The 19,337-nt window shown below is 33.8% G+C and overlaps 1 pseudogene; it reads left to right on the forward strand.

Annotated features, from left to right (window-relative positions):
• Positions 1-1,946: 1,946 nt before the first annotated feature.
• Positions 1,947-2,604, forward strand: LOC149569349 (serpin-ZXA pseudogene; annotated as a pseudogene).
• The last annotated feature ends 16,733 nt before the right edge of the window (positions 2,605-19,337 follow it).

Here is a 19,337-nt window from a genome sequence, read left to right on the forward strand (position 1 = left end):
TTTTCCAGTTTTACAACAAACACAAAATATTTCGAATCTAGATTTTGAAAAAGCCAATTCTTGTCATCTTCCAGGAACCAAAGAGACCCTAAGGGATTTGGGCCTTGCCCAACTTTGAAACTATAATTTTATAGATATGTAATAAAACTCTAAAACAAATTCTACAACATATAAACTTAAACATAATCTCATTTTTCTTGACTTCAAATTGATTAGAATACATTATAGCTATATCTTTTGTTAATAGATAATTTTGTGTGATGAAATTAAATCAATGGCATACAATATAGAAGTTTGAATCAACGAATCTTTCTTGTCTAGGTAAAAGAGAACAATAAATTAACAAACCTATTTTTCTAATTTCTTGGGTACTTATATGAACTTCTATTATGAAAGTACAGATCAATTTAGTTTAGTACATTTGTAGCTACCCTTATGTGGGATAATTAGTCTAACATTCGCCCCCATTTTTTCTACTGAATATAAACATTCCCCTTATTTTAAGAAAATATAGATGGCTATATTTTATTTTATTTTTATTACTACTCCATTGCATGTGTAAACATCAACCTTAGTCTAGTTTCACTTGTATTAACATAGGGGAAATTAACTCCTTACAACAATGTTTCCATATGTGAGAGTATCCAACATGTATTCTACAAATAACACCATGCTATAATACAAGCCACTTTGACTTCTTTCATTAAGGTGGATCTTGTATTGTTGCTTTTGAATAGAATCCCCAAAGGATGTCACAAAGAGAAATCTATGATATTTTCTCAATAGTCAATTATATGTGGCACTGTAAATCCATGTTATATGAGAAATCCTTACAAAACATAGTGTTGTGAAAATTCAAGGGGGGAATTCAAAATGAAATGAGTTCAAGTTGTGAAATAATAAGGATTCCCAAGTTGGAGTCACCAAAAATTAATAAATTAGGGAAAATATCATATCTAATTATTAGTGCCTTATGCATCCATGTCAAGCTAGGTCCAATTCATATTGGAGATGAATTTAGTAAAAGAGATGACCCTTGATCATGACATCTAAGTTTAAGGAAACAATAGAAGTCAAAATTACTAATCATATAAGTCTAAGACAATCATAGAAGCCTAATTTACCAATCACTTAAAAATTCAAAGTGGGTAATGAGAAAGTTTTGAATTTGTGATTGCTTGATGCGAATGAGAAATGCTATAATGAATTCTTGTATTATACAAGATTGAGTACAATCTTCCTCTTAAATCTCATGAATTTCCAAATTAATGCTGAGTTATGCATTAATTAAATGAATTATATTATTTTCCCTATATTCTGCATATAGAATCCCATGTAGGCTTTGCCACAAGACCCTTTACTTAATCTATGATATATGGACAAACCCAATGTATCACAATTCACAAGCATGGTCCACATCTAACCTGCATCCCAAACCTACAACTCTAACTACCTATTATTGGTTTTTTATGTGTAGTGCCTACAATAACATCAGTGTCCAAAACCAATGTAATGCCCGACACCTCTATTTGATGGGTTGTTCTCTATAGCACATGCTTCTATATTCTCCAATACAAACTCCACACGATAAACAATTTACTACTGATCAGTTTTCTATAATGAAATTCAAGCTTCTTTAATTACTCTTTAAATCGAGAGCACCAAAAAAATTCCGCAATAGTTCCATGGAAAGAACTCGTTTCTCTTACCCTATCATCTCTTACCCTACAATGTATATGAAGACTCAATTTCTTTATTAGCCCACTTGTTTAATCTCCATTTGTGTGGAATAGCAATAGAAAATATCATTCTCCATGACAAGTGGTAGGATACCATTCTCCAATGCAAAAGTGTCAAAAGAGAAGTCGCAACGAAGGCTTGGGCAAGAAGCAAAGGGGCATATGCACGTTTCTATCAGCTCAACCCCTACATTAAATATTTTCAAAATGTCTAACGAGGGGAAGATACGGGAGTTTCTTTCACCTGATCCACTTGATTAAGATACGAGACTGATTTTGGCAAATGCCCTGTATTTCAAGGGCACATGGCAGAAAAAATTTGATGCCTCTGAGACAAAAGAGGGTGGTTTAAATTTGCTTAATGGGCAGATTGTGCAAGCACCGATGATGACTACTAGAAAGAAGCAACTTTATAAAATAGTGGATGACTGCAAAATCCTATGCCTCCCCTATCTACAGGGACAGGACAACAGGTCCTTCTCTATGTATGTTATATTACCCAATGATACGAATGGTCTGCCTGAAGTGGAGAGAAAGGTTGATCTTAATTTTCTTGAGTACCATCTATTGCAAGGAAGGTAAACGTACGTTGTTTTCAGTTGCCTTGCTTCAAGATATCATCTAGTGTTAATGCAACTCAGATCCTGAAAAAGATGGGACTTATCTTGCAAATTTCGATGAAATGGTTGAGTTTAATGTGGATGGAGATCTATACGTCACCGCTGTCAAGTGTAAGACGCTGTGCGCACGCACGTACCCGATAGAGGACTTTGTAGCTGATCATCCATTGATGTTTGTGATCAAGGAAGATAAAACAGGAGTTGTCCTCTTTGTTGGCCATATACTGAATCCATTGGAAAGTTGATCTTAGTAGAATCTAGCCATCTAGTTTAAGTACGGACAATAAGAATACTTACTGCTGTGGTTGTTATTAAAGTTGCCAGCGTCAGTGTCTTTTGTAAAGCTTATTGTGGCTCTGAGTAGGGTGTTGTGGTTGTATATGACAGCGAATTTCATAGTTTCATAACTAATCACATTCTCCCAATTTGTCTACATTCTAGGAGGGTAGTATGTGCCTATAGATTGTAATACTTCTTGTCTCCTTTTACAGGCTAATTTTTCTCATGAAACTGTTTTTTGACTTGTTTGTTTCGTGTAAACATAAAATGAGCAAAGAAATGGAACATAAGAGAATAAAGACGATGGAAGATAATAAAGGTAATAATGCAAGTATTTATTGTGTCACAGTAGAGCTTTGCCTATTTGCATATTTGAGTTAAAAATAATTATATTAATGAAATATTTAATACAATACATATATGAAAACATATGTGTATTTACTCATTGGCATAAGTCTTCAACTGAAGATCCACGAGAAGTTTAATAGTCAGTGTGACCATTAGACTTCATATCTCAACAATCTCCCTTGTGAAGACCAACCAACAAAAGGATGCACTGCAACATTCCTAGTGTAGGGGCACCTAACAGGGCTTAAGAAGAACTAGGGATCCCTTTGGGATTTTTTTCTTGTAGCTGTTCTTCCCACACCACTAGTGAATAAAGGGACTCATTTAATCCTAAGAAGGGAAGGTGTTAGGTTTGACAATCCCAACTAGGTCAAAGTTGTTTCTAGTTGCTCACTAGGCCAAACTAGGTGTTTTGGGGCCTAGAAGTGTAGAATGGTCAAATAGAGGTTTTAAGACCATATTTAAGTTTTTAAAGTCCTTTTTGGACATTATGCAAGGTTTCATAGATTTTGGAGCAAGTTTGAGGATCTAACTCAACAAGATGTAGAAGTTGCTCAATTATTGTCAATGTTGTCAATGACAACATTGACAACTTTTCTTGTATTTTGTGCAACTTTTCCAAGAAGAGGTGATAACTATCTAGAATGTTAGGAGTGCTCATGGTAAGTCTATATGAGGCCATTCGTTATTGCATTGTACGGATTGAGCAACAAGTTTCTTTTTACAATTTTATGCGTTTGGAGTTGATTTGGCATGTGCATGGATTATATTTGGAACTTTTTGTTTTCCAGGTATTAGAGTAGATTAATTTAAGATTCTCTATGGATTTATTTTATCATTTTGTAAGGTTTTGAGTGCTTGAAATAATTGTTATGTTCCCTACCAGTTTGATGCTCTGAATCAATCTATTTGCACAAATGGAGTCATAAGGCCACTTCCCACCATATAATCTGTATGGCCTTTTGTGATTTGGAACATGACTCCATGTACATTTTTTATAGTGATGATGGAACACTAGGATGTTGAGGAGGAATATTTGAGGTGATGCCCTAGGAAAGTCCTAGTAACTTGGTTAGGGATCCTAGAGCAAAACAAGTGGAATTGGAATGGTTAAACATGTCTGATACTTCAACCTAAGATTAGAATATGCTAGAAGGTGTTAAGGAGTAACCCCAAGCCCACTAGGAGGCATTGAACAAAGATTTAAGGAGGGAAAAACTATCTCTTCTTTAGATTTCTCTCAAAACCCTTAACATCCTTATTTTAAGGCTATTTTTGTGCCTGTATTGTATGGACAGATTGAAGACCTTAGACCACCAAAATATTTAAGGTCTTTAAAAAGGGTGTCTAGAATGGTAGTTTGTTTTACCTCTTGTTAAGGGTTTTTGCAAGATATTTGGATTTTACCCTAGTTGGAGGGCTAATTGCTTGTACCCTATTACAAGCATTTGGTAGCATTTTTTCTTGGTTAGTGGAACTAAATTAGGGTTTCAAGCCTAATTTTTATTAGGGACATTGAAGGAAATCCAAACACCTTCCTAGAGTACCAATGCTTCCATTTGGGAGTTTCATGCATATTTGGGGTTACCTGTGTTGATGGTGAGTTAGCAAACAAGTTTATTCTACTTAGTTGATGTATGCTAATTGACTGGTTTAGGATCTATTGAATAGAGTCCTAAGGAGAATAGGGTGAGTAGAAGCCTTTTTTGGTCAAGTTTATGACCTAAGGAGACCTTGAGAGAGCTTGAGAAAGAAGCAAGATTGGTTGTCATATTAGAGTGGTATTAAAGAAAGTTGAGGACTTGGGAAGTGGTGTATATTTGTAGCTACTTGAGAGTCAGTGGGTGAGTCTAGTATGGTCATAATTGCAAAGTTAGCCAAAGAAGCTGATGAGAAAAATGAGAATAATAGGCTCCTTGAAGTAGCCTAGGAAGAGTTGAAGACAAAATTGGATGAAGTTGCTGATTCAACTAAAAGGAAGGAAGAAGAAGAAAATGCGAAGGGCAAGGCGGTAGTAGAAGAGGATGTTTTACCTAAACCAGACCCTATTATGAATGAAGAGCCCTTCTTGAAGGCTTTTAAATCCCTAGGGGGAAAGCTTTGGAAGGTGTGCCACTATTCAATGGAAAGATGGATATAGATACAGTGATGGATTGGTTGGATGGCATGGAGAACCATTTTGAGTGTTAAGGGGTATTAGAGGCACAAAAGGTAAAAGTGGCTATGTCAAGACTCAGAGGCTCAACTTTGACATGGTGGAAGTATGTAGAAGATGGAAGGATCAGTATTTGCAAGAATCCTATAGCCAACTGGAATGCCATGCTTACCAAGTTGAAGGAGAACTTTCTACCAGAAGACTTTCAAAGAAAACTCCACAAAAAAAGATAAGGACTAAAACAAAAAGACTTAAATGTAACCTCTTATATAGAGGAGTTTTAGAGGTCATGCCTTAGATCCAAGAAGCAAGAAGAGGAGCCAATAATGGTGGCTAGGTATTTCGGTGGTTTGACATGGAACATCTAAGAGGAACTTAGTTTGTGGGCACCTACCACTATTCAAAGGTTCCATCAGCTAGCCCTGAAGGTGGAGGAAAAGAATAGGAAGAAAGGAGACTCCAACTTTAAAAATTGAGGTAAAGGAAGAAATCAAAGAGTACAAAGAGGAGGATACCAAGGTAGAGGTAGTGAACAAAGAAATTAAGGTGAAAATAAGTTGGTAGTGTAAGCCACTGAAATCACTCCTAGAGGGGTTTATGGAAGAGGGAGAGGTAACCAAGGAGGCTCTAATAGGGGCAGAGGATTAGGTAGACATAACTAATACTTTGATAGTGTGAAGTGTTGCATCTGTGGTTAATTAGGCCACTCTGCATATAGGTGCCTTGATAAACCCTCTTCTTCTAACCATGACAAGAGGATAGCATATGTTCAAGAGGACAACTAAAACAAGGACTCTAACATGGACCACATAGAGTCAAAGAAGGGTGAAAATCTTATATTTAGGAGGGTGCTAATTAAGAAACCAACTCTTGATGAAGCTAAGCATAGGAGGGCACTATTTAGGATCAACTGTAAGATCCTATGGAAGGTATGAAAAGTGGTAGTAGACTCTAGATCTATTGACAACATAATATCAGAGGAGGTAGTAGAAAATCTTAAACTAACTAAGGTGCCACATGTGAATCCCTATAGAGTGACTTGGCTCAATAAGGGTCAAAGTATACTATTAAATGAATAGACATGGGTGGATTTTTATATTGTAGGTTATAAGGACAAATTATTGTGTGACATCCCACCCATGGATGCTTGTCATCTACTATTAGGAAGACCTCTGAAATTTGATAGAGAAGTAGTATATGATGGAAGGAAAATTCCATCTTAATTAAAGAGGATGGAAGAAATTTTAAGATTCATTCTCTATTGGAAGAAGATGCATCACAATCCAAAGTGCCAAGTGTCTTGTTATGTAGTGGTAAGGAATTTTTCAAGGACCTCAAGGATGAAGAGGGTCAGGGTTATGCAGTAGTATTGAAGTCCAAAGGAGAGGAGAATGTAGTCAAAGAGCTATTACCAAGGGAGATACAAGCATTTCTTAAAAAATACAAGGACATAGTAAGTGATGGGACTTCTACCACCTTATCTCCCTGAATAGTCATAAGCCACCAAATAGACTTTGTTCCTAGTGCATCACTACCTAACAAAGAAACATACAAGCTCACTCCAGATCAAAACTTGCAGGTGGCAAGACAAGTGCAAGAGTTGATGAACCAAGGTCTAATTCAAAAGAGCATAAGCCCATGTGCAGTCCCTATTGTGCTAGCATCCAAGAAAGGACAAAAATGGAAATATGTTGAGGACACGAGTCATTAAGGTAATTGCTATACACATGGACATGAACATATCACCACCTGAGACAGCCAATCTGGACAGTCCTTGAACATAGTTTGGGTAAGGAAATGGACACAACCATCCTCCTAACGAATTATCCATTAGTACTAGAAAAATAGCATCAGGCATAAATATCATTCATATTTGACATAACAAATAGAGTAAATGGAGAATACTTTGTCAGTGAAAGAAGACCTGACTTCATCCAAGATGATTTGATTGATCAAAATTCATCAAACACATAATACATAATTTAGTTTTAAAAGAAAATCCTTCTTTTATAATTATGTTATTATTCTTAAATTTTTGCAACTACTATTTTTTTATATTAAACAATTTTCTCATTTTAAAATTATTAGCTTAAATTGTTTGTTTCGACATCAAAGGAGCGACTTATCGTATGAATATTTTATTGCTTGTTTGACATTATCACAAGTAAAAATTATTCTCAGGTGCTCAAAAACATAGTGTTTTTTGATATTGAAGGAGTTTGGCTTATCACAGGAAGATTTTATTGCTTATTTGACATGATCACACATAGAAATTGTATATTTTTTTACTTTTCACATGATCGCAAGTGAGTCTAAAGAGAGAAAAATATAAGTGTGATCTTGCAAAATCCCTTCATGCAAAAATGACTTGTGATATCATGCATAAATAAAAAAACATTGTAGTTTAAGACTATGTAACATTGTGAAATTGAATAGCAAAAAAGGCTTCCTACGATAAGCAAAACTCATTTGGCAAGCTCTTATGATATCCAAAAATGCACAACAATTTTGACCTATGGAACATTAGAACATGAAATCTCTTAATGTAAAAATGACCTACAATGTCAAGCAAGTAAGAAAATATACTATAGTTTTAGCCTACATAACATTGCAACATGATTTCCCTTTCCTCACAAAAGACTTGTGATGTCGTCCAAACACAAAATACACTATAGTTTCAGCTTGCATAACTTCACAACTTCATGGTGTCAAATGAGGAAGAAAAACATTCCTTCAATAATCCAACTGATTTGATGAAGTTGTTTTGATGTACAAAATTTCACAACATTGTAAGATCATAACAAGGAGTCCCTTCACTTCAAACAGTCCTACAATCCTGTGTAGACACGAAAATGCACCACAATTTTTGACTAGTGAATGTCAAATGAGAAAAATAATATTCATCGATGTTAGAATAATTTGATGCAGCTCCTTTAATATACAAAACTACACAATGTTTTCATGCACCCAAGAATTCCCAAAATTGCACAACTATATTTGGCCGAATATTGCAGAACTCTTCTGATCAAAGATGTCTCTGATAGATTGTCTATAATGGGATAAATGATGACACAATATGTCAACAAATAAGTTAATGAAGAAAATTAGTTTGTGATGATAAACATGGAAAAAAATTGAATAACATTATTTGGAATTATATTCTATTACTTAGTGAAGAATAGTAAAACTGAGAAGTACATAATAGAAAAAGGAAAATGTCAAAGTATAATTTTTCTTCCTCTTATGAGTATAGTCAATTATTTTTCTTGAATAGCCATTCTGAGGTATAATATAAAAATGTTCTTCACAACTAGAGAAAAGATTTCTTCATATACAACACATCTAAAGATTACATATATAAATTTCCCATTAGAAAAGATATATTGATCAAAATCGACATCGTGGATCTCTTCTGAGAAAAAGGAAATCATGTTGCAATGTTCTGCTGTGTATTTTCGTACTTTTTGTGATATTAAAAGTCATTAGTTAAGAAAGTAAAGTCATGCTGCAACATTATGCCAGTGTATTTTTGTGCTTACATGACCTCTTAGGTCTTTAAAGTAAGAACGGATTTCATGTTGTGATGTTACCTAGGGTGAAAATGTAGTTGACATATTTTCATATTTTTTGTAACCTCACAAGGGCTGTGAGAAGGAAGATATTTCTTGGGACAATGTTTCATTATTTGAATAAGATAAACTATTTATTGACTCCAATAAATAAATGATAAAAATATTCTTAACAACTTAAACAAAGATCTCTTTATATACAACACATCTAAAGATTAATTTTACAAATTTCTCATTAAGAAAGACATATTGAAACTTGAGGATAACAAAATAGATGCAGTTTATTCTATTAATAAGTGAACCATTATAGAGACCTTACAATTTATATCTCCCAATTCCTTTAAAATATAAACCAAAAGCATTGGACTTGAAAACTATACTAAGAATGTATTATAGAGGTTCTAATAAATCCTAAGAAAGGCAACAACTACATAGTTCCACTTGTATTCCACATTCTTGGTGACATTCAAGACATACCAATGAAAAAAATAATCAAGCCTCCACTCCTACATTAATTTGAATAATCCACCTTTGTATAGCTTTGATAATAAGGAGGAACCCTAAATCTATCTTGATCTGACTCATAAATTTCTCCTTCTTCCTTTTCCTCTGCACTTCTTTCCCACCGTAGTTTCTTCAATTGATCTTACAATGACGGCATGGGTTACATCAACCATCTAAAAATTCTACTTGAAAGTTCATGTTTTGCACCATGCCCTCCAACAATTCATAATACAAGCATTAAGAGCCCTTTGTGACTTCTAGCATTCAAAAAACATCTATTACTTGTACTCAAATCTAAATATATAAATTTCAGAATCTAAATGAAGAGGAAAGAAATATTGATCATCTTCGAGAATGAGAGTGACATATAAAGATGTGGTGATTTTGTCTCATAAGTCTAGTTTTCTATCTTGTACAATAACTAAACTAAAAACTATATCAAATATTGTTTGCTCTCACTACTTAGAAGATTGCTTCTTCTATTGCTAAATTTCTTGGAAATATTTTTTAAATTTGGAATATATCTACAAAATAATCCTTTGTAAATCATCTACAAAATCATATGGTTTCCAATAAAATACATAGTATAAGAAATAACATGAAGAAATTACTTTAGATCTACAACAATATAAAAATTACGAGAATGCAAAAATGACTTCTCAAAAGCTCCAAAAGGAATGGTGTGCAAATGAACAAGTGAGAGTAGAAAAATAGGATTTAAAGCTATATAGGGGGGAAATTGATTTCATATTCTAGGCAAGAGATTAATTTCTTAAAAAAATTAGACTAGCTAAAAAGTTGGTTCTATTAACTATGTTTTGTCTCTTGTGTCATCATGCATGATATGGGTATGAATATGGTAGCATGTCTTATACTAGTACACACATTCATAACATACAAGATTTTTAGGGAGAATATTTTGTCCCCAAGGAAATAATAATGGCCATCAAGAAAATAGAAGGGGGCACATGTATAGAATAACCCACAAATGACAATCTTTGATCAAGACAAAGGGGACTCCCATGCAATAGAAAATAAAACAGTAAATAAAATTAAGTTATGACTGAGTAAGGAAGGGTGAGCACTAACTCATAAATAAAGGGAATCACCACAAATAAATCAAAAAACATAATTAAAGAAAGAAAATAATTGTGGATAAAGTTGTGGAAAAGAGGAAAATAAATAAATAACAAGATAAGTATATTATAATTTTCATTTTCAATATTAGATTTATATATTTTTGTGATTACTTTAGATTATTGTATGTGATTACTTTGGATATATATATAGAAGTTTGAACATATGATTATATGTTCAAAATATTTTTTATCTATATTTTATTGGAATAGTCTTATTATGCAAGACTATTTATTATTCTTGAGTATTATATTAGTCTCATTCCTATTTTATTTTTATTTTTGATACACTATAAGACCTATTTGTTTTGATCTTTTCCTCTAACAATGTTCTTGTACAAAAAAGAGGGATTCTGACACTTCATCAAATGCAAGATTGGATGAGGACCTTAGAATATTTATGTTCAAAAGGAGCCTATCACATTTGTCTAAAGGAGAAATGGATGATATGTTTAACCTGATCTTTGAATATCTTGATCATATAAGATTCAAAGGGAGTTCAAAAGTCTATGTGTGTGAGTACATGATTTTAATAGGGCTACCCACTATGTACATCACAAGGAAGTGATGACTTCCAAATGATGTTACTTGTGTTTGCATAAGTTATTGAAAGATGACAATCTTATAATAACCTTTTTTTTCTATTATGATGGATATCTTACAATGTCTATGCAGACCATGATATGTTACACTTTGTATGGTGAAAGTTTATATGGTACACACTATGAGAATACATGTGCACATACCTTATAAACATTTTTAGTACACAATGGATGTAATGAAAATTGATGTTTTGGAGGCAATTACATGGGGTACTTGGTAAATATCATGAAACTTCATGTTTTGGAGATATTTGGTAAATATCTTTCATCTCAACATTGTAAAGGCCATTACTAAAAGAGTATTTAGTAAATATCATATATTATTTTTCTATAGACCAATACTCAAATGTGATATCAAAATGTTGAATATCATATTTTTTAAAGTATTAGATAGCAGCCAAAAGAAAGGTGGGTTGACCCTGAAGTACAAAAAGGCTAAAGAACAGTCAGGAGTCACCTTCCACTTATCTAACCAATACCAGTTTTATACTTCAAAAACCAAATAAAGTCTAGCTCCACAAAAGTGTAACCCTTATCAACAATTCTATCCCTACTAAACATATAAAATGGAAAATTATAGTAGCAACAATAAAACCTATTGTTGCTACTAGTCTAGTTCATGATCATATAGAAAATAAAAACTCCATAGGGCACAAAGTCTAATGGGATCCAAAAAATAACAAAAACTGAAAAAATAAAGAACTAGTGGCTAATTGTCTGCTTTCTCTCCCCATTCCTCCTCCTCCTTTTCCTTGGGCTCCTTCTTGTTCAAATCCACCCCCTCCTCTTTGATGGGTTTATCAAGCAACATGTTTAGGCAATCCTCTGCTAGGAAACCATAGATGGAGTGGGTAGTTTTTCTTTTTCTCTCTTTTCCCATATCTTTCTCGTTCTTGTTTACCTATAGAAAATAAAGGGTGGTGGCAGCAAAGTGCATGAGCTTTGTGGTGAATTTTGCCAAGGTGTCAATTTTTTGGAAAATGCCAATGTAGTTATCCGCAAGCTCCTTCATCGATTTCTCTAGCCTATCCAACCAAGCTTTCCTTTGCCTCTATCTATGGCTATGTCTCCCTTTCTTCTCCTTTCCTATGAGAGTTTCTTTCATGGGGGAGGTGATATTGTCCCCCACCCGCTGATTTCTATTCAAGGATGAGATGACTTCCAAATTGTCCAAGATACATGAGGGGTGACACAATACCTTCTTCCCAGTATCTGGGTGTTTCCTCTTCCTTTTAGTGGGATTTTTCTCACTCTTAGTGGACTCAGAACTAACATTCTATTTAGGGGGAGTTTTAAATTTTTCCATTTGGAACCTTTTAGTAGCTCTCCTAGTAGTTTTCTTGCTCCTCCTAATGTCCATGTTAGGCTCAATAAGACTTATTTTAACCTCAAAACCAAGGAAATTTTGGCCTTTTATGGCTTGAGCTATGGCTAGGTCTATGGAGACTTGGGGAGTAATAGTAGACACCAGATTGAAAAGAAGTGGTGGGTTTATGGAAAAGTGGTGTTTTTAAAGTTTGTTCATGAAGCTGTAGTGCATCATATATAAGGGTTTGCCTACCTCTTTCTTGTTCCTAGCCTTAAAAATAGATTCTTCCATGGAATACAAAATAAGTGGCAGAAAGGAAATGAATTCCTTGTTCCTGAAGTGGTTGAGAATGGGGAAGTAGTAGTAGTACAATATGTGGAACCAATCGTGAAGAGTAATATACCACATAATGGCATAACAAATCACATCCTAGAGCTTCGGTAGATCCTCTCTAGAGTACCCACCTCTCATGCAGAATGGCTCCTCTTCGAGTCAAAAGAAATTCCTTAGACTCATTAGTTCATTAGACACCTTGTCCTACTTGTGTCAATTCTTTACCTCCAAGGATAACTCTCCAACACTAGTGAGGAGCTCCTTTGTTATTTCAAACATTATCCCATTAATGTTTATTTTCCTATCATTCCAGGAGTTGATGAATTACATGGAGATGCACTCATCATGCTCTTCCATGCCTTCCATGAATGATAATAAGCCTCCTTCCTATAGGTCAACACATGTAGCCTCACTCTTTCTGATATAATCCTAAATCATCACTAGTTCAATGTGGTCATTGGCACCCATTTCTATACCAAGATAAACCATCAACTTCTTAGAGTGTTCTAACATCCCCTTGTTGTAGACCAAATTGTAGCAACCATAACAGATTAAGGTTTTCATGTTTAAGCTAAAATTGTGAAGGCAACCAAAACCCATCATAAGACCATAGGGTTTCAGAGTTTTCAAGAACCCTTTCTTGTGGCATGTGTGATCGATACCTTTCCTTCCAAAATTAACAGTTGCTAGCTGTAGTTGGAGTGAGTTTGGTAAAACTATCATTGCAATCCTTCCCTGTTAGTTTTTTTATTTTTTTAGAATCCAAACCTCTCATTCTTTTTCAAAAATAATTAATGGTCCTAGTGATAAAATCCCGAAAGAAAATCTTTACATAATCTTTCCAAAGATCAATTTTATGATAAAATGTTTGATGGATTTCCTACCCACATGGGTTCACATAACTATATCACCTATTATAATGAGTCATGAAGTATTGTGAGAAGTACGCTCACTTTCCACAATCACATGAGTTGATGATAGGGTTTGGGTAATATCCTCACATTCTATTATTTCCATGATGTTGTGGCCAATTTTTTTAAAATCATCCACCCCTCCATTTCCTTTATGGTAGATGTCGCCCATGTGGACCTCTTCACACCCCTCCATCACTGTTCAGAGTTCTTGTATTATTGTTTTGATCTTCCAACTACACCAACCCTCTCCTACCAGTAGTTTGATAATCAACATTGAATCCCCCTCAATTATAAATCTATTTATTCCTCTAGATCTTGCAATTCTCATTCCCATAGCAAGGCCAGAGCTTGATCTTCATTTTTCAACTCCCCTCCACAACTCCCAATATAGGCAACCACCATCTTCCTAGCTTTACTTGAGAAGATAGCCCTGACTCTTGTGCTCCTAGCCAAGGTCAACCCATCAAAATTTAGTTTTATATATGCTTCAGGAAAGGGGTGCCAAGCCATTCTACTCCTGGCTATAGCTTTGGAGTTATCAGACTTTGCCACCATTAGGCTTAATCCCAAGCAAAGAACCACTTCATAACTTTTCTTCTCAAGGGATTCGGGGGGTGGTTTTCATTGCCAAGTCCCACTACATTCCTTTAAGAGCCTTGTTACCTACTGAACCACTAGTGAACTAGTAGTGACTTTCTTCTTGAAGATTCTATTATTTCTCTCCTATTTTGCACAAAACATACCAGAGAATAATTCTCCATAAGGTTTTAAGATATGGGTGATTAGAGAGCTCATCCCAATTAATAAATTGATGTATGTTCTCATTGACACACCACTGGACGTCCCATAACACAAGGATTCCCCTCCCGACTTTTGACACAAAAGGGTAGTGAATGAGGAGGTGTAGAATAGATTTTGCTTCTCTATAGCATAACACATAGCAGTTAGGTAACTAACACCCTCTCTTTTGAAGATTATCAATGGTGAGAATTTTCCCATGGAGAGCCATCCATCACAAGAAATTTATCTTTGGCAAGATCCATGGATGCTAGACTTTCCTCCAATCCCTCATTGCCACATTCCCCACAGACAAAAAGTGATAAAAATATTTCACTATGAAGTCTCCTAAGGGGGTATGTCTCCAAACCAAAGAGTCAAAAATCAAGGAAATAGTGATACGATAAATCTGGATTAGTTTTTGGAGCTCCAGAGTGAGCCCCATCCCAACATTTACCAAATTATAAACTCTTTGCCATTGTCTATTGAGGGTGAAATAATATCAAATTAGAGTACCATTATGTCCAGTACATACCTCTCTCAAACATTGGAATGTGGTGTACATGAGGGGCACCATATGTTGATATTTTTGAGACCATTGACTTATTGAGTACATGGTGAATATCAAGTGTTGATATTCTGGAGACCATTACTCAGATTTTTTCTGAATACCATATGCTGATATTCTGAAGAGAAATACTCTTGATGTTACATGTGATATCTAAATGGTGGATCTCTTCTAATCAAAGATATCTTTAAAATTTTTCATACCTAACATTACCAATGATATAATATGTGTCTTGATTTTATCCTCCCTAGCTAAGAGGGAGTATTGATGTTGTTGGTACATTTAGTAGCATAAAACTATGAGATCAAAGAGAACTATACATGCATACAAACATAAAACTATTATTAAGTTTGTCATTCTATTATATTAATTATATTGATGAATAGACATGTCTCATGAAGGGTCATGTCTCTTCTCTTAGTTTATTCCTCATACAAATACAAGAGGACATTGCCATTTGGAAAGTACATACCAAAATTAAACATCAGTACAATTAAATTTGCAATGATCTAGGAAATTCAATAGTTTTAAATGCAGCAATCTAATTATATTTAGTAGTTCATATTTCTATTTAGTTTTAGTTTTTCTTTGTATTGGACCAAAGTCCAAATTAAATAATATTTATTATAATTAATTATTATATTGTGTTAAGCTCAATTAGACTTGAACCTAAGACCTCCTATATAAAAGGATCACAAGTTATCATTTTGTTGTAGGCTCTTGCCTATATTTAGAAGTTCATATTATTAATCTATATTATAATATTAATAATATAATATATTATTATCTTAATTATATTATTATACTTTATATCATTATGTTAAAAATAACAAATCTATTATTTATTTAGTCTTAAATTGTAATATGATATTATCATTTAATTAGTTACTTTAATATTATTATTAATTTTATTATTGTCACCAATTTGTACAAATTGGAAGTGTTGCTTTGTTATTGCTAAGGTAAGGTAAATTTAGTACAATTTCAAAGTTTAAGTTAGGAATGTTGAAAAGAAATGCAAATGTAGAATAAAGGTGCTTTTTACCATTTTCATTCATGAAAGAAGCTAAGTACAATTTAATCTAGAATGTATTTACATATAATTGTCACAAATTTTGTTGTGAAGGTGCAACCTTTCATTGTTTCATTAGTGGAAGATAAAAGAAGATATAATTCAATAGGATGCCACACAAGTTGTGGCTTCCATCAAACCAGATAAATTTCAAAGGATATTTTAGAATGAATAGAAGACAAAAGTAAGAGTAGGGATGAGACCTTCTAGAGCTTTAGTAGATTGACAAAGACCTGGGCTCTCCATCCTCAAAAGTGAACCTACAAAATAAAGAGAAGAAGGGGATTCAGTCCTGAGAATAAGCAATGAAATTTCTCATAACTTAATTGTAATATTGCCTACCATACATTCAAAAATTGGCAAGAGATAAATGAAGAAAAACATGAAGTAATCAAATGTTTAAAACTAAGTTAACTAACAATTTATTGTAGTAGTGAGGTTGTTATAAAAGATAGCCATATGGCTTGGAGAAATTCCAATGCTAGATCTGCAAAAATGCGGATTGTGAGAGAAATTATGAATCCTCAAATCCTTGAAGAAAAAGAGAGCAAGATCCAATCGAAGGAACTAATAGAACTGGCACTAGTGGCCATCATGGACAATGTGAGGGAAGTGGGCATGAATTTTCTCAATAATGCAAAAAATAACATTATTGATAACTTTTGATCTATTAAATGGCTTTTTCATGAGTTGGAGGAGGTAAAAGATAGAATGGGATAGATGGAAAGCTAGGGGAAGAGGAATTAGCAAGGGATTCCAACAGACCAGGGGGATTGATAAGGTTGGTTGAAAAAAGGATGCAAAATCTAGAGAATTACAACCATAACATGGCTAATCAAATGCTCACTATTCTAAATTCTCTCAATGAAAACATTGCCAGTCTTGGTGGTAAGCTAAAAGCTAGGGGTTTTGTTGTCGATAAGGATGAGGAAGACAACATTGAAGACATGATGGAAGAGGACATCATAACGGACATAACCCAAAGCCACTTGGATTGGACCTATGAAAAAAGCCAGGAGCTCATGGTAGAGGAGGATCAGAGAGCGTGTGAAGTGGTAGAGACTATCCAGGAGCTCGAAAGGAAGGCAGGGGAGTAATTGAAGAATTTTCAAGTTATGTCCTTGGTTTCTATAGTCTCTTAAGGTTTTTATCATTTTGGCTTTTTGCCTATTTTTTTTGTTTTGGCCTTTCTATTGGCTGTTGTTCTATTGCTAGGCTTGTTTAAATTTGCAACCCTTTGTTTTGTAAGAACTTTTGGGTTTCAAGATCCTTGTAAAACCTATTTATCTTAATCAAAAACAATTTATTCTATGCACATCAACAAAAATGAAGACAAGTGATTAAAGTGGCAGAAAGATAGTGTGAAACCTTTTATACTTATATTATAAAATGAGGGGACATACTCCTCGAGTTCTTTACCTCTTATAATTGGTGATATGCATTCCACATGTGTCATTTACTAGGACCCAAAACTTGCACAAATAAGTTAAAACCAACACAATTCAACCTCAAAAAAAAACCTTGTCCTTAACGACTCTATATGTGTTTTTTCCAAGGAATTTAACCTTCATAGTGTGATCTTCAATATTCTTATGGTTTCACCACTAAGGTACTTCTCTATAATCTTTTGTATTTTATCTTCTATGATCCACTTCAACCACTCACCTGTCCTCATTTCTAAATGATCTATAGCTTCTCCAAGTCTAAAAAAATCAAGATTATGTCCTCTCAACTCCTATAACACTTATCCAACTTCAATTTTTATCACTTTCATAATTCTAGATCCTAGGCTCTACCCTAGGGGATTTGGGCCTTGACGAACTTTGATACTGGAATTTTATAGATGTAATAAAATTCAAAAACAAATGTTTCAACATATAAACTTAATCATAATCTCATTTTTCTTGACTTCAAATTGATTAAAATACATTATAGCTATATCTTTTTTTAATAGATGATTTTGTGCAATGAAATTAAATTAACGACATACAAAATAGAAGTTTGAATCAAAAAATCTTTCTTTCCAAGGTCAGAGAGAACAATAAATTAACAAACCTTTTTTGTCTAATTTCTTGGGTACATATATGAACTTCTATTATGAAAGTGGAAATCTATTTAGTTTAGTACATTTGTAACTACCCTTATGTGGGAAAATTATTGTCTAACATCCCCCCCCCCATTTTTTCTATTGAATATAAATTTTCCCCTTATTTTAAGAAAATATAGATGGGTATATTTTTTTTTAACTTTTTATTATTATTGAATTGCATGTGTAAACATCAACCTTAGTCTTGTTCCACCTGTATTAACATGGGAGAAATTAACTGCTTACAACAATGTTTCCATAGGTGAGAGTATCCAACAAGTATTCTACAAATAACATCATTCTATAATACAAGCCACTTTGACTTCTTTCTTTAAGGTGGATCTCGTATTCTTGATTTTGAATAGAATCTCCAAAGGATGTCATAAAGAGAAATCTACAATATTTTCTCAATAGTTAACTATATGTGGCCCTATAAATCCATGTTATATGAGAAATCCTTACAAAGCATAGTGTTGCGAAAATTCAAAGGGGTCATTCAAAATAAAATGAGGTGAAGTTGTGAAATAATAAGGATTCCCAAGTTGGAATCACTAGAAATTAATAAATTGGGGAGAATATAACATCTAATTATTAGGATCTTATGTCAAGTTAAGTCCAATTCATATTGGAGATGAATTTAATAAAAAGAGATGACCCTCAATCATGACATCTAAGTTTAAGGAAGACATAGAAGTCAAAATTAGTAATCACTTAACTTGAAGGCAATCTTCCTCTCAACTCTTATGAATTCCCAAATTAGTGCTAAGTTGTGCATTCATTAAAGTTGAATAAACGAGATATATTATTTTCCCTATATTTTGCATCTAGAACCCGATGTAAGCTTTGCCACAAGACCATTTACTTAAATTATGATATATGGAGGAACCCAATGTGTCACAATTCAAAAGCATGCTCCACATCTAACCTTCATCCCAAACCTAAAACTCTAACCATCAATTATTGGTTTTTTAATGTCTAGTGTCTACAATAACATCAGTGTCCAAAACCTATGTAATGCCCGAGACCTCTATTTGATGGGTTCATATCCTCCAATACAAACTCCACGCGATAAACATTTTACTACTGATCGGTTTTCTATAATGAAATTCAAACTTTTTAAACTACTCTTTAAACGAGATTACTGAAAAATGTCCGCAATAGTTCCACGGAAAGAACTAACGAACGACATATTATTTGACGACACAACTCGTTTCTCTTACCCTACCTTCTCTTACCCTACTATGTATATGAAGACTCAATTTCTTTATTAGCGCCACTTGTTTAATCTACATTTGTGTGGAATAGCAATAAAAAATATCATTCTCC

The sequence above is a fragment of the Cupressus sempervirens genome, chromosome 3, assembly GCF_028749045.1.
Source record: "Cupressus sempervirens isolate cs-2001-9-10 chromosome 3, ASM2874904v1, whole genome shotgun sequence".
Lineage (NCBI taxonomy): Eukaryota > Viridiplantae > Streptophyta > Pinopsida > Cupressales > Cupressaceae > Cupressus > Cupressus sempervirens.